We start from the raw sequence: 14,722 nt of genomic DNA, 5'->3' as shown, positions 1-14,722 counted from the left end.
ATGCTAGGATGATTAATAGCCTTTAGTGTGAATTTATTGTGAGGTGATAAAACTGCTATGAATGCTAAAAGGTATACAATTCTTGTCTTCCTTTTACAGATAAGGAAACTGAGGCACAAAGAGGTGAAGTCCCGAGCTCACAGTCATGCAACCAGCAGGTGGCGAAACACACCCCCAAGCTGCCTGCCTCCTAAGCATCAAGCTTTGTGGCCTAGGGTGAGAACAGATTTTTGTTTTTCTGGGTGGATATTTGAAAGGGAGGAGCTAAGGTTAGTTCATTGATCCTTCTTCTCTGAAATCCTGACGCAGACTTCACTTCTTCCATGCTAGATCTTGGTGTATGCCCAGCTGGCTAGGATCTCAGGATCTCAGGCAAGCTCTGGTGCTTGCTGCAGGTTGGATAATCTTGTGGACAAAACAGGCTCTAAGTTCAGGAGTCTTATTTTTATGTTGGTCTGAGTTCCTGAGAGAGACAGCAATTAACTTCCTCATTTTCCCTATTTGACATGGACATGAGAACATGAGAATAACAAAGAAACAACCTTTTGCTAGACCATTTTCAGATCCTATGAAAGAAAACGATAAAGGGAAAAGTAGCTCCTGGGGCAAAGTGGAAGCAGATCCTGGAAGAAGTTGCAGGTGGGCTTATGTCAGAGGCGCCCTAGAGTAGGTATGTGAAAAGAGAGCAAGGGAGAGATGGGAAGTCCCTCCTCAAGCAGCAAACACACGTGGGATCCCAGCATGGCTGGAAGCCACCTCTATCACTTCCTTCCCCCAGTGACAATGAAACGGAAAGGGAGCTTGTGACTCACTTCACCTGGCAAGGTGCTGCTGGAACAGGATACTTCCGTGAATCAAGGCTGATTGATCCTATTCTATTTCTAGACACATGTCTTACCCAGAGTTCCTCTCCTTCCGAAAGAGTGGCCACCTCATAAAAGTGAAGAGAACACTGTCGGTGGGAATGTAAAACGGTGCAGCCACCGTGGAAAAACTTACGGCATTCCTCAAAAAATTGAAGAGAATTACCATATGACCCAGCATTTTCACTTATAGGTATAATATATGCCCCAAACAGTAGAAAGCAGGGACTCCAACTGATATCTGTACACTATGTTGATAGAGCATTATTCACAGTAGTCAAAAAAATGGAAGCGACCCCAGTGTCCATTGATAGACAAGTAGATAAAATGTGAAGTACACATGCAATGGAATACTATCCAGACTTAACAGGGAAGGACATTCTGACATATGCTTCGACATAGATGAACCTTGAGGACACCATACTAAGTAAAGTAGGCCAGTCACAAAAAGACAAACACTGTATGATTCCACTTACGTGAGATATCAAGAACAGTCAGAGTCTGATATGGCAGGGGGAAATGAGGAGTTGTTTAATGGGTACAGAGTTTCAGTTTTTTAAGATGCAAGAGTTTTGCAGATTATATTGCTTGTACAACAATGTGAGTATACTTAACACTCACATTGTTAATGGTACTCTTCATACTTAAGATGGTAACAGTTATGTTGTGTGTATTTTATCACAATAAATTTTAACAAACGAAGAGAAAGCTTGCTTTTGTCTGCTACTTGAACGTAACTATTTGAATTGACTTGAAGGAGGACGCTCTGGGCCAATGTGAAGCTAAGGGGTAGACACAGGAGAAAGGGAGACTGAAGACATTGTTTCTTGACCTGAAAGTGAAAACATGGTTCTGCAGTCATGACAAGCTGAAGGAGACTGGAAGCTTCCCTGAGAGTGAGCTACTGAGCTCTTGCCCCACTCCTTCTCAGAGTTCTCCAGGGACACACATCTCAGTGTCCCCACCTCCCGCTACCACCCCAGCAAAGCCCTGGTCCAAACAGTGAAAGATGCCTGTTTGAACTTAGGACAATCACATCGTTTGCTTATTGGACACTTACTAAGGGTTTCACTGGCATCTTCTGGTTGTGATTCTCTTAGCCTCCCTTAAGGAAGGTCTTATTACGTTGTACATTTTTTAGATGAGGAAACTGAAGCATAGAGAGCCTTTGAAATCCATCTGATTTAAAAGCTGCTACTTTAATAGATCTCTAATAAATTGACATCTTCTGTGATTGCATTAAATAATTTTTAACAAAAATGAAACAATTCAGTTAAAGATAATATCCAAATGACCAGCTTTACTGGGGTGAAGGAAGGCTAAAAGGAATGAGAAGGTTGCCATTAGGGAATGAGCATGTGTGTGTGTGATGAAGAAAGGTAAAGAGGTATTCGTAGTCTAAAGCATTTGGTTGAATTCTTGCAGTTTAGAAACATTAGGTTAGAAGTAGTTAACCAAGTGGAAAAAAAAAAAAAAAAAGATACTCAAAATCACCGCACTGTTTCTGGCAAAGTAATATAACCTGGTAAGTGTACTAAAAATTACCCATTTGGTGAAGGGTAGAGATGCCGCTAAAATAGAATTCCCATTGGCACCTCTTCTTTATGTTCTGCCTTTCAGCTTTATGTACCTCCAAGTTACAGGAAAAGCTCTGCTGAGCACTCTTGGATATTTTGGACTTTTCAACGTGACCTCTCTAAAAACCTCCCCCACCAGTCCCTCCAAAATGCACAAACGGAAACTGTTTCTGCCACAATAGTTCCAAGTTCACATTAGTTACATTTTGTTTTGGTTTGTTTTTTGAAAAGGGATTTCTCTCTTGTTGCCCAGGCTGGAGTGCAGTAGCGTGATCTTGGCTCACTGCAACCTCCACCTCCTGGGTTCAAGCAATTCTCCTGCCTCAGTCTCCTGAGTAGCTAGGATTACAGGTGCCTACCACCAGGCCTGGTTAATTTTGTATTTTTGGTAGAGACGGGGTTTCTCCATGTTGGTCAGGCTGGTCTCGAACTCCCAACCTCAGGTGTCGGTTACATTTTTGGAGGATGAAATGGTACGCTTTGGGTTTAAAAATCCATTATAAAGGAGATGCTTTTCCAACTTTAAAAAAGAAGAACCTGGAATTTTTCAATACAAAATGGACTGACAAACATTCTTTCAGTTCATCTTGTTTAAATAATGAACATCAGAAGCCTATTGTTTAATATTTTTCAAAAAATAGTAGCATTCTTGAGGTTTGTTTTTGTTTTCAACAGATCTACTTCATGCTCCAAATATTCATGGACCTTCCCAGGACCTCAACAAAACAAAACCGTGAAGAAAAACCTTGACATGAACCCCAAATAAAACCAGTCAGCAATAGTTTAAGCTAAATTTTGAAACAAATCCATATGGGTTCCTCCCCATAAATCCACCAGTAAATTGTGCAGAATCAGAACTGAAGCCATGCCATTTCTTAAAGTATTGAATTAGAATAAATGAGAACATCTAAATATTTTCCAAACTCATACTCCAGTTGTAATATTCAAGTTCTTAGTTTCTCTCTGTTCATGTTCAACACGAAATACTCCCATTAGTCAGTAGCAAGAGCTGCAACATTTCCACAGGTACTAAAGGATGTGATCAGAGCAGGGAAGATGGCCAACAAGAGGATGCCACTCTAGCGGGTACCCATCCAAGTCATAACCCATGAATGCTGTGGCTTTATTATCTTGGACAATGGAAAGCTGATCCTGTAATTGGATGATCACCCCTGCTTGTATGCTTTTGAGTAGGGACATACGACAAAAGGAGCTACTGGTTTTGTGATGACGGGTTTCTGGGTAAATCCTAGAAGCAGAAGCAGCTTTTAAGCATTGCAGAGCAAGAGTCAAATGGTTCTGAAAAAGTTTTAACTCTGGGATGGCTTCTCCCCGCTTCTTTCACTCCTCCACCCTCTCAATCCAAGAACTAGTGAGCAGAGAAGGTAAAGCTGTTTCCTCCAGAAAGATGATCCATATTTTAAACAGCTCTGCGAATGGGACACTAAGACTCGGAAGATCTGGTTTTCAGTTCGCATTCTGCCTTTAACTGGTCTTGAAAATTTGGGCAACTCAATTATCTCGTGGAGTCAGTATCTGCATCTGTACAGTGGGGATATGAATACCTGTCTTACCTACACGGAGCTGTAAGAGCCACAGAATGGGAGCTGGCACGATGTTATTATGTGGATCACCTTGGTTATTTTGAAACACGGTTGATGGATTAGCCTCTCTGTTTCCTCTCGAGCTTTCCTGCAGAGATGTCTTTTAAACCAAGCATCACTCTCCCAATCAGAGACAGGACAGATTAGATAGACAAATGAGAAAGAGAAGTCGGGGGTGGGATGGGAGCACAGCCAATGCAGAAACAGTGATGTGTATTCCTTTAGAAAGGTGAGCAGAGACATTTTCAGGATTTCAGGGGGCAGGATGGAGACACAGGGGAAGCTTCTGGGTCAGTTCTTGATGGTGTGGGGCTTCAGTATTTAGATACACATTCTCTAAGTCGAAAAGAACATATTGGAGGTTTCCATTCTTTTGGATTTTCCAGCCTTCTAATGACCTCCACCATTCCCAGTCCAGAGGAGGTCATGGGATGATCGAAAGTGGGAGCAACCGGGGCATGAGAGACCCCTAGCTGTGCCTTTTCATTTCGCAGTGGAGGGGCTGACACTTGGAAGGAGGGCCTGACTTAGGGAACACAGATTTCAGCTCAGAAAATCTAACAGGAATGTCTCTTCTGTGACTGCTAGACAGGCTTGAAACTACTTAGCAATATTCTGATTTTTTTTTCTCTCCAATATCAATAAGGGTAAGCACCCAGTGCCTTCTGGCAGCACCCCCAGAAGCTGCCACCGACAGGCCTCCCTTCCCTGCCGGCCGGCCCATGGGCACCCCGTGAGGTGAGTCGGGGCTGCCTCCCAGGAGAGGAAGGCCGAGCCACCAGGCAGCCCGGATTTGTCTGTATGAAGGAGCAGAAATTGATGGCCCACACAGCTCGAGTTTTTGCATTTGTGAGAGAAAAATGTCTTCATAAAAACAACAAGAACAGCAGCCTGAAATAAAAGAAACAAATGGCATCCAGTCAGAGCCCAGGTTCCCTTCCAAGCCCACACCCACACACACCCCTGCGCCTGTTTCATGCTTCTCAGCGTGAGGTGCTGCCTCCAGTGCTTCTTTCAAAATACTGCTGAGAAAGTGCCACAGGACTGTCACGTCGGCAAACTGTTCAGTCCCCCGTTTGAAGCTGAGAGGCTCCAGGCAGGAACTGGGTTCAATTAGACATGATGGAAAAAGGGAGAGGCCCTCCCTGGCCCTGGCTCAGGCCCCTGAGGTGTGCATCACATCTGGCACAAGAACTGCCCAGAAGGGAGGCCCTAGGCTGCCTAGCGGTTCCCAGGGTTTCTGCCTCACTATCAGCTTTTCCCTTGCTTCTGCCTAAGCTATCAGGAGCCTGCAGGCAGCCTGGACCTTGGGGCTTGCACACAGGAGCTCCAGGTCTGATTAGAAAGGAAGCTGGGCTCCTTCTTTTCTACTGAGGCCTGTTTGGAGAGCATCTTGGCCAACACATGTGTAGGGGATCACAATGGGTTACTTAGAATCCCTCCATCCTGGCTTGTGCCTCAAGTCCTCCCCTTCTGTTTCCACACGCCCACGCACAATTTTTTAAAGACTAGAAGAAAATTAATTTGTATTCATAACTAAAAGGATACAGCACTTGTAAGTGCAATGGTCAGTACTTTTTTCTGCCTCATTTTCTATCCAATATTTTCTGTGACGATTTGAGTTTTATTTGTATAGTATAAAAAGCATCGGCTGGGCGCAGTCGCTCACGCCTGTATTCCCAGCACTTTGGGAGGCTGAGACTGGCGGATCACGAGGTCAGGAGATCGAGACCATCCTGGCTAACATGGTGAAACCCCGTCTCTACTAAAAATACAAAAAATTAGCAGGGCTGTAGTGGCGGGCACCTGTAGTCCCAGCTACTCGGGAGGCTGAGGCAGGGGAATGGCATGAACCCGGGAGGCGGAGCTTGCAGTGAGCCGAGATTGTGCCACTGCACTGCAGCCTGGGCAACAGAGCAAGACTGTCTCAAAATAAACAAATAAATAAATATAAATTTAAAAGCATCTACTAGGCCACGTGTGGTGGCTCATGCCTGTAATCCCAGCACTTTGGGAGGCAGGCAGATCACTTGAGATCAGGAGTTCGAGACTAGCCTGGCCAATATGGTAAAACCTCATCTCTACTAAAAATACAAAAATCAGCCGAGTGTGGTGGCAGGCGCTTGTAATCCCAGATGCTCAGGAGGCTGAGGCAGGAGAATCCCTTGAACCTGGGAGGCAGAGGTTGCAGTGAGCCGAGATTGTGCCACTGTACTCCAGCCTGGACATCACAGTGAGACTCTGTCTCCAAAAAAAAAAAAAAAAAAAAAAAGCATCTACTGTGTGTCTCTGAATTTTTTAATAAGTATTTGCAAAACAAATTGTACATTTCAGCTTGCAAAATAAAAAAAAAAAAGAGAGGGGCAATATGTGCTGGGTTAGTTAAATGGAAATGGCCAGGCTTCAGTATAACAAACACTTATTAAGCACCTACTATTTGCCGGTCCTTGTGGTAGAACACAAAGACGTGGAGACACAAAGATGAAAATGACATACCCGCCTCCTAAAAGTTTAAAATTATCCTCAAACTTCCACTTGATGTGAGAACACAAATGATTCTTAACATTAATTCCCAAATGATTTTTTTAGAGGAATGAGGATGTGTGAGTATCTGTATACATCTATACAAGTGTCAGGGATCTGAATGTGTAGCTGACAGCATTTAGAAAAGAACAGGCTAGGTGCAGTGGCTCTTGCCTGTACTCTTAGCACTTTGGGAGGCCAAGGTGAGCAGATTGCTTGAGCCTAGGAGTTTGAGACCAGCCTGGGCAACATAGCAAGACCCTCTCTAGACAAAAAATTAAAAAGTTAGCTGGGCGTGGTGGTGCACGCCTGTGGTCCCAGCTACTCAGGAGGCTGAGGCTGTAGGAGGGCCTGGGATGTTGAGTATAACAAGGTTACAGTGAGCCTTGATTGTGCCCCTGTGCTCTAGCCTGGGTGACAGAGTGAGATCCTGTCTCAAAACAAACAAACAAAAACAAAACAAAATAAAAGAACAAATCCACTTTACCCAACTACAAGCTGTAAGTTCTCACAATGCTCAGGTCTGAGTACATGATATACATATTTCCTAGATACCTACTGTGAAATGTGGAACAAAGCCAAGTTCTATGATATATTTGAAAAATCCAGGCGACAGGAAGAGGATACAAAGATGGAATAAGATCCCCGTGTCACCTTGTGGGAGGTAGAAGGGATCAGCATAGGGAGTTAACAAGAAAACTAAGAAAGGAATGATGAGACTGAATGGAAAAGTAGATTAATGATCGCCACAGTGGAGTGTAGTAAAAGCAATATAAGATCTTCTCTTTCCATTTATGCTTGTTAAAAAATAAAAGACATTGGGCTTGACTACCATTTAAAAGATTGTCAGTAGCACATGTGTATAATGTGTGTGTGTGTGTATAAACACAGTGTAAGAAGCCTGACTGTCTGAGATTGTGTTGTGCAGAGCCTAAGTTAGCCACACGGATGGACAGAAGCCACATGGAGGAGCACCAAGGCACCACATGGGTGTGGGAATCCTCCTTAGATCTTGTAGCCCAGCTAGCTACCCCCTGAATATAGCTGAGTGAGGGACCCAGCCATTATCACTGGAACAGAAGAGCCAGCTGAACCCTGCCTGAATTCCTATGCCACTGATTATAAGAAATATTAAATTATTGATTTAGGCCACTAAGTTTTAGAGTGTGGTTTGTTTCACAACAACAGATAATAAAACGGTCATATTCTTATAGTTTGGTAATTAGCCCGGGAGACAAGCATATTTATCAAGATTTCTCTCTTTACATGATGGCACCTTAAATGTGAAAAATAAAATTCTGATGGTCAAGAGTATATAGTCAATGAAATCTTATGGCTAGGCTAAGCCCAGAAAACAATGAGGCAGCCACAACAAATTAACAAAGTATTATTTTAAAAAATTTATTTTTGAGACAGGATCTCACTGTGTCACCCAGGCTGGAGTACAGTGGTGGAATCTCAGCTCACTACAGTCTCAACCTCCTGGGTTCAAGCAATCCTCCTGCCTCAGTGTCCCAAGTAGCTGGGACTGCAGGCACTCACCACCATGTCCTGTTAAGTTTTGTATTTTTTATAGAGATGGGGTTTCACCAGATTTCCCAGGCTCATCTTGAACTCTTGAACTGAAGTGATCCTCCTGCCTCAGCCTCCCAAAGTGCTGGGATTGCCCGGCTGAAAGTGTCACCTTAAAAGAGAAGTTGCATACGGTACAGAAGACTTAGAGTGGGAGATATTTTACAATAATCAAGAATCTATGCATGGGTAATTTTTTTACCTTTTCCTTTGGCAAAAGTTTTCTCCCTTCCAGCCTTTGGAGTTATTTCTTTCTTTAGCTGTATCTGCCAGCTTCTCTGTTACCTTCTTCCCTTTTATTGTTGGGGGCTGGATGCCTGGAAACCACATTTTCCAGCATCCTTGCCAACAGAGTTCCAGGTCATATATTGACATGAGATTAAGAAGGTACAAGAGAGGTAGAAGCCACATAATGGTACTCTGCAGAAGAGAGCAAACGTGTGGGTTTCAGCAAATACCAGATTTTGTATTGGCTCCCTGACATCTCCCTGTGAATCATCAACGTCAGTGTTAGAAGCAGATGATACCATCACTGGCAGTTTCCTGTAGTCCCTGAAACCTTCTGTCTCTGAAAGCTAGCAGCAAATTTGAAAGTTTGTGGCTTTCACTGAACTTCTTTCCCTGACCTTTCACCCTTGACCTTTCATAGCCCTTACAGGAGTTTTGTATGCATCCAATTCCTTGTATTAAATTCTTTTCCTGCCTGAAATACCTAGAGTGGTTTCTGTTTTCCCTTCCTAATTCTGATTATATGTCTAAATCTCGTTTAGACTTAACGAAAGTCAAGATACAGAATTTCTCTTTACACACACATATGCATTTTACAAACAGCTACAGACCTCCATAAAATGTGCAACGTTAGGCCAGGTGTGGTGACTCATGCTTGTAATCCCAGTGCTTTGGGAGATTGAAGTGGGAGGATTGCTTGAGGCCAGGAATTTGAGACCAGCCTGGGCAACATAGCTAAACCCCATCTCTACAAAAAAAAAGAAAAAATTAACGAGGCACAGTGGTGCATGCCTGTAGTGCCAGCTGCTTGAGAGGCTGAGGTCGGGGGATCACATGAGCCTGGGCGTTCAAGGTTCAAATTTTATTTTTTTAAAATGAAATTTGAAACACAAATACACATAATACAGCATAAAGGGAGATGCATATGGAGGAATCAGAGAATGGAAATAAGAATTAATAAAAGGTATAGTTGAGGCTTGAGATGCTGAGGTGGGGGGATCACATGAGCCTGGGAGTTCAAGGTTCAAATTTTATTTAAAAAAAAAAAAATTTGAAACACAAACACACATAACACAGCATAGAGGAAGATGCATATGGAGGAATCATAGAATGGAAATAATTAATAAAAGGTATCGTTGAGACTCTGTCGAAAGGGAAAATTAGTATTTTTCCTTTCACATAATCAAAGTTTTATAGGTAGGGTTACCAGATTTAGCAAAGAGACAACTGGTTACCTAGCTAAATTTGAATTTTGTATAAACAATATTGTAGGCAGAATAATATTCCACAAAAGATGTTTACGTTCTAATCCTTGGAACCTGTGACTGTATTATGTTACTTGGCAAAAGAGACTTTCAGATGTGATTAAATATATGAACCTTGAAATGGGGAGAATTGCCTGGATTATCCAGGTGGGCCCAATCTAATCAAATAAGGTCTTAACAGTGGACAATCTTTGCCAACTGCAATCACAGAGAGATCTGACTGAGGAAGAAGGAGCAGAGAGATGTAACATTGCTGGCTTTGATGATGAGGAAGAGGGCATGAACCGAGGAGTGTGGGTGGCCCCAGAAGTGGGAAAAGGCAAGAACACACATTGTCTGCTAGGACCTCCAGGAAGGAATGGGGGCCTGCCCTGTTGACACCTTGATTTTATGCAGTGAGATGCATAGTAGACTTCTGGACTACAGAACTGTAAGGCAATAACTGTGTTGTGTTAAAGCCACTAAGTTTGTGATAATTTGCTACAGCAGCATTAGAAAATGGATACAAGTAACAGAGAATTTTTTAACATGTTTGGTCCATGCAATATTTGGAACACACTTATCCTAAAAATTATTTCTGTTTTGAAGTTAAAATTTGACTGAATACTGTATTTTACCTGGCAACCCATTTTATAGGAAACTGGGATTCCGGAGCTCTTATACATCCCTGCCTCTATCTATCCATTCATTTCTATATCAGTTTGGGGAACTTACTATGTGCCAGGCAGTAAAAATAGGCAATTTACCTATTGTATTTCATCTAACTCTCACAACACTTTGGTGTAGGCATTAATTATTGTGCCATCTTATGAACAAGGTAACTGAGTCTATGCAAGGTTAAAGAGTTGTTCAAGGTACCACAGTGGAGGAGTTGGGGGTAGCTCAGGTCTGTCTGACTGTAAAGCCCATGCCGCTAAGCTCTGTGTCTAGTTTGCTAGGCTGTCACTTCATTCCTCAGTTTGCTTTCATTCCCGGGGACCCAAAAGGTAGCCTCTACTGTTGCTTCCACATTCTCGCCACCCACTCTCTCCCATAGACCAGTCATCTGATATCCGTCCCCACCTCTTTACAACAGGGAAACTGCTTTCTCAAAGGTCACCGATGGCCTCTAATCTGCCATCATTTCTTAGTCATCCTTCTCTTGACCTTCTCTGTAGCATGTGGCTTTGTCGTCTCCCTCCCCACACATGCACCGAGCTTTTCTGTCGTACTTCTCTGCCTCTCTGATTATTGCTTCCGTCTGCTTACTCATCTCATTCTTTACAATGGTATGTGAAGCCTGGTTCTGTTCTTCCTCACTCTCATTTTCTCATTTTAAAACTCCCTTGGAAATCTCACTCATGGTCAAGCTTCAACTTCCATTTCTGCTGATGATGCTCCAATGTTACCTTCAGGCCTGCTTTCTCTCTCTGCAGCTCTCACCTCACGTTTCTACAACTGCCTGCTGGACAACCCCAGACAGACAATTAAAATCAGGCCCACCTCCGCCTCAGCTTACCTGCCCTTCCTCCCCAGTATGAAAGGTCTGGTGCTCTCCAGATACAGAGTCTGAGTCCATTTCATTTTCGACTCTTGCTTTTTTTCCCTAAATGAAGTAACCGATTAGTTCCTGGTCCCAGTGTGTTGTTCGTGATACCTTTTGCATTCCTTTCTTCCTCTCTCTGGCTGTTCCCACTGGTCGGGCTCCTGTGGCCTCATACTTGGACTGCAGCCTCCTAAGGTCCTTGACCTTGCCACACACCTGGGAGACATTACAGCCTGGACTTCACTCTCAGAACAGATTCAGCCCCTCCAAGATTGGGTTGAGGCCACAGATGTTTGTAAGTCTCCCCAGGTGTGTTAGCTTTCTATGGCTGTTGTAGCAGTTTACCACCAACTCACTGGCTTAAAAGAACCCAAATTTATTTTCCTATGGTTGTAGTTCTGTAGACCAGAAGTCCAAAATGGGTTTCACTGGGCTGAAATTAAGGTGTTGTCCTCCGGAAGCTCTAGTGGAGAATGTGTTTGCTTTCTTTCCCCATTCTTGTTCATAGCCCCATCTTGTTGCCTTTTCTCCCCCTACTTCCCTTGTCACTCGGCCTTCTTCCTCTGGGGTAAGTCACATCTCCTTCTGCCTCCCTCTAGAGGGACACTTGTGATTACATTTAGGGTCCACCTGGATAACCTGGGGTACTCTCCTCCTCTCAAGATCCTAAACGACATCAGCAAAGTCTCTGGCCACATAAACAAACATTCACAGGTTCCCAGGATTAAGGCCTGGATAATCATGGGGGCTGGTATCAGCCTGTCACCTCAGGTGGCTCTAGTTGGCAGCCAAGCTTGAGAACTAGTTTTGTGACTGAGCGTCCTTTCTGCATGCTCGTCTCTCAATCCTCTTGCTCACCATCGTCTTCACACACCCTGTGTCTTATGACATGCTTCTGAGTGCCACCACAGTTCCCCTCTGCCTTTAGAACGCATCGTAAACTGCTCAGCCTGGAACACAGCCTAGCTCGCACAGACCTGAGGACTCCTTACAGACACGTTATGCTCGACCACTTTCCCACATAAACGCTTCGCTTCAGGTAAACTGGTTTGCTCAGAATATACCTGGCATTTGGATGGGTTTATTTTGTTTGTCCTGTTTCTCCAACATTAAGCCTTTCCCCATCCTCCTCTGCTTTCTCAGAGCTAACCCTGGTGTCAAGCCATATTAGCTTCCTCAGGCTGCTGTGATCTATCACAGACTGGGTGACTTGAATGATGAGGTATCATCTCAGGAGTCTGGAAGCTAGAAGTCTGAAATGAAGGTGTCGGCAAGTTTGGTTTCTATGGAGGGCTGTGAGGGAAGGATCCATCCAAGGCCTTTCTTCTTGGCTTGTAGAAGGCCATCTTCTTTCTGGATGTGTCTCTTTGCAGATTTCCCCAACCAGTCATATTGGATTAGGCCCATTTTAATGAACTCAATTTTAACTTGATTACCTCTGTAAAGACCCCGTCTCCCAATAAGGGCATGTTCTGAGATACAGGGGGTCAGGACGTCAACATGAATTTGGGGGGATACAATTCGACATTAGCCTATCACAGTCCTTTTTGATTACTGCTGTCTTTCCTCCTCTACGCCACAGGCTGAAGTTCTCTGCCTTGTTTAAATAATACAGCCATCCCTGTCCATCCACTTGGAAAAATGACACACGAAGCCTTGGTTGCGTCGCTTTGGTTGTTGTCTTTGAACAGTTACTTTGTGCATGTGTGGATGTGCATACATGTGTGTTCTCTCCGAATAGAATGTGAGCTCCTTGAAGATAGCCATTGCATCTTCTTCATCTCATTGCACTCATGATACCTATGATGCATGTGTTTGGTAAATGTATTTTTTTTATTTCAGAAAACTTGAGAGAGTTTAGTTTGGGGTAAGGAGTGGACAGATAAATGATCTGATATTGTATAGCATTGGATGAGGGATCTCTTCAATATCTTTGTTGGAGCGAATCTAAAAGAATGTGCTCAGGTGGCCTGGTGCCTCAAAGCTACAAGCTGACCAAACAGAGGAGGAGAGAGGAGAGAAAAGACAATCAAGTCTCTAGATACTTAGATGAATTCGTGTAAAAAACGGCTGAGTCTGGTTAACAGCATTTGCATCAGCATCATCCCTGACCTCAACAACCCCAGCCCTACCCTCCAGTGACAGCGTGGTGCTTCGGAGGGCTTATCAGGCTGATGCAGGAACCCCGAATCAGGCACTCTGCCAACACCTTGCTGGGTGGCCTTGCATCACCCTCTGCTTTTTGAGTACTCCTCTGCCTACCAGGCAGAAACGCACTGGCCACTTCCACAGAAGCAGTGCACAAATTAGTGGGTAGGGGACTATCGGCTGGAGAAATGTAGAGAGTTGCCAGAATGTATGTCCTTAGCATGAGAGACTAGAGAACCAAAACTGGAGGAGTCTCCCATATTAAAAAGACGTGCTGGAGCACACGTGTCACTCCTGCAGAGAGGAATATATCCGAGCCCCATTAAGAAAATCATGAGACAGAGACTTGAATCAACTTCTATAAACTTCTTTGACCTTGAAATAGCTCAGAATTGTAAACACCTGTATTTCGTCTGGATTATCTGGACAATTGCTTAGCCCTTCCTGTATCCCACCGAAGTCTCCAGTGGACCCTGTGACTTCTCTACACTTATTTGACATTTCTAGGCTCCAGTTCCTGCTTCTTTAGTTTCAGCTTTGTTTCCTGTTATCATGCCCAGGTCACACCAGCTGTCCCTTCCTGGTGTTGACTCTGGGAGAGATAGAAGCCTGCTCCAGCTTCATCCCAACCTCCCCATAGGTGGGGGCTTTCCAGGGACTTTTTTAGCTCGATGCCCATATCAATTTCACACCCTCCCAGGGGAAGCCTGGGCCCCCAGGAATGGCTACCTCCTCTGCTGCCATTCCTATGTGTTTACCAAGTCTCATGTTGGTCTCCTTTCTTGCTGCAGCTGCCACACTCAGAGAAGGAAGAGGAATCTTCAGGCATCAGATGCTTGCTTGAGTGGGCTGCCTTTCCCTCTAAGGGCTCTGAGAGTGGAGTCGGGTTCTTCCCCACGGCCTCTAGCACTACTGGAGCAGCTGGAGGTTATTTTTGCAGTAAGGGCATTAAAGGAACAAGAAGTACAGTTGCCCAGGGCTTTCCTCCCTGTGCGACTGCACAGGAGGTCAGAGGTTAGGGTGGAGCAGGGCAGGCTGAGTCAGCTCCGTGGAAAGTGAGCTGGGCTGCTGTCAGCCTGATCCACATACTTTCTCAAAGCCCCCTCCGTCTGCTCTTTCCTTTCAACCTCTAAGCTTATTCCCAAGAGACTATGGGTCTGGATTATCTCATTTTAGTCCACCAAGCTGTTCAAACAGCTCTTAACATTTGACCTTCCCTCACCCTATCCTGTGCAGATTTGGAACACAGTTTCTTTCTCTGTTTTCTATCTAATGATCTACCTAGCTTTAATATGCATGTGCTATAAATTCTTTATTGTTCATGCATAGATGTAATCTCTCTTTTTATATGTTAGTATATCTTTGTGTGATCATCCATATCAGTGCTATGGCAACATAGTGAGATCCTGTCTCTATA

This window comes from Papio anubis, chromosome 5 (assembly GCF_008728515.1).
Source record: "Papio anubis isolate 15944 chromosome 5, Panubis1.0, whole genome shotgun sequence".
NCBI classification, from domain to species: Eukaryota; Metazoa; Chordata; class Mammalia; order Primates; family Cercopithecidae; genus Papio; species Papio anubis.
Note: the sequence above shows the minus strand (reverse complement) of the source record.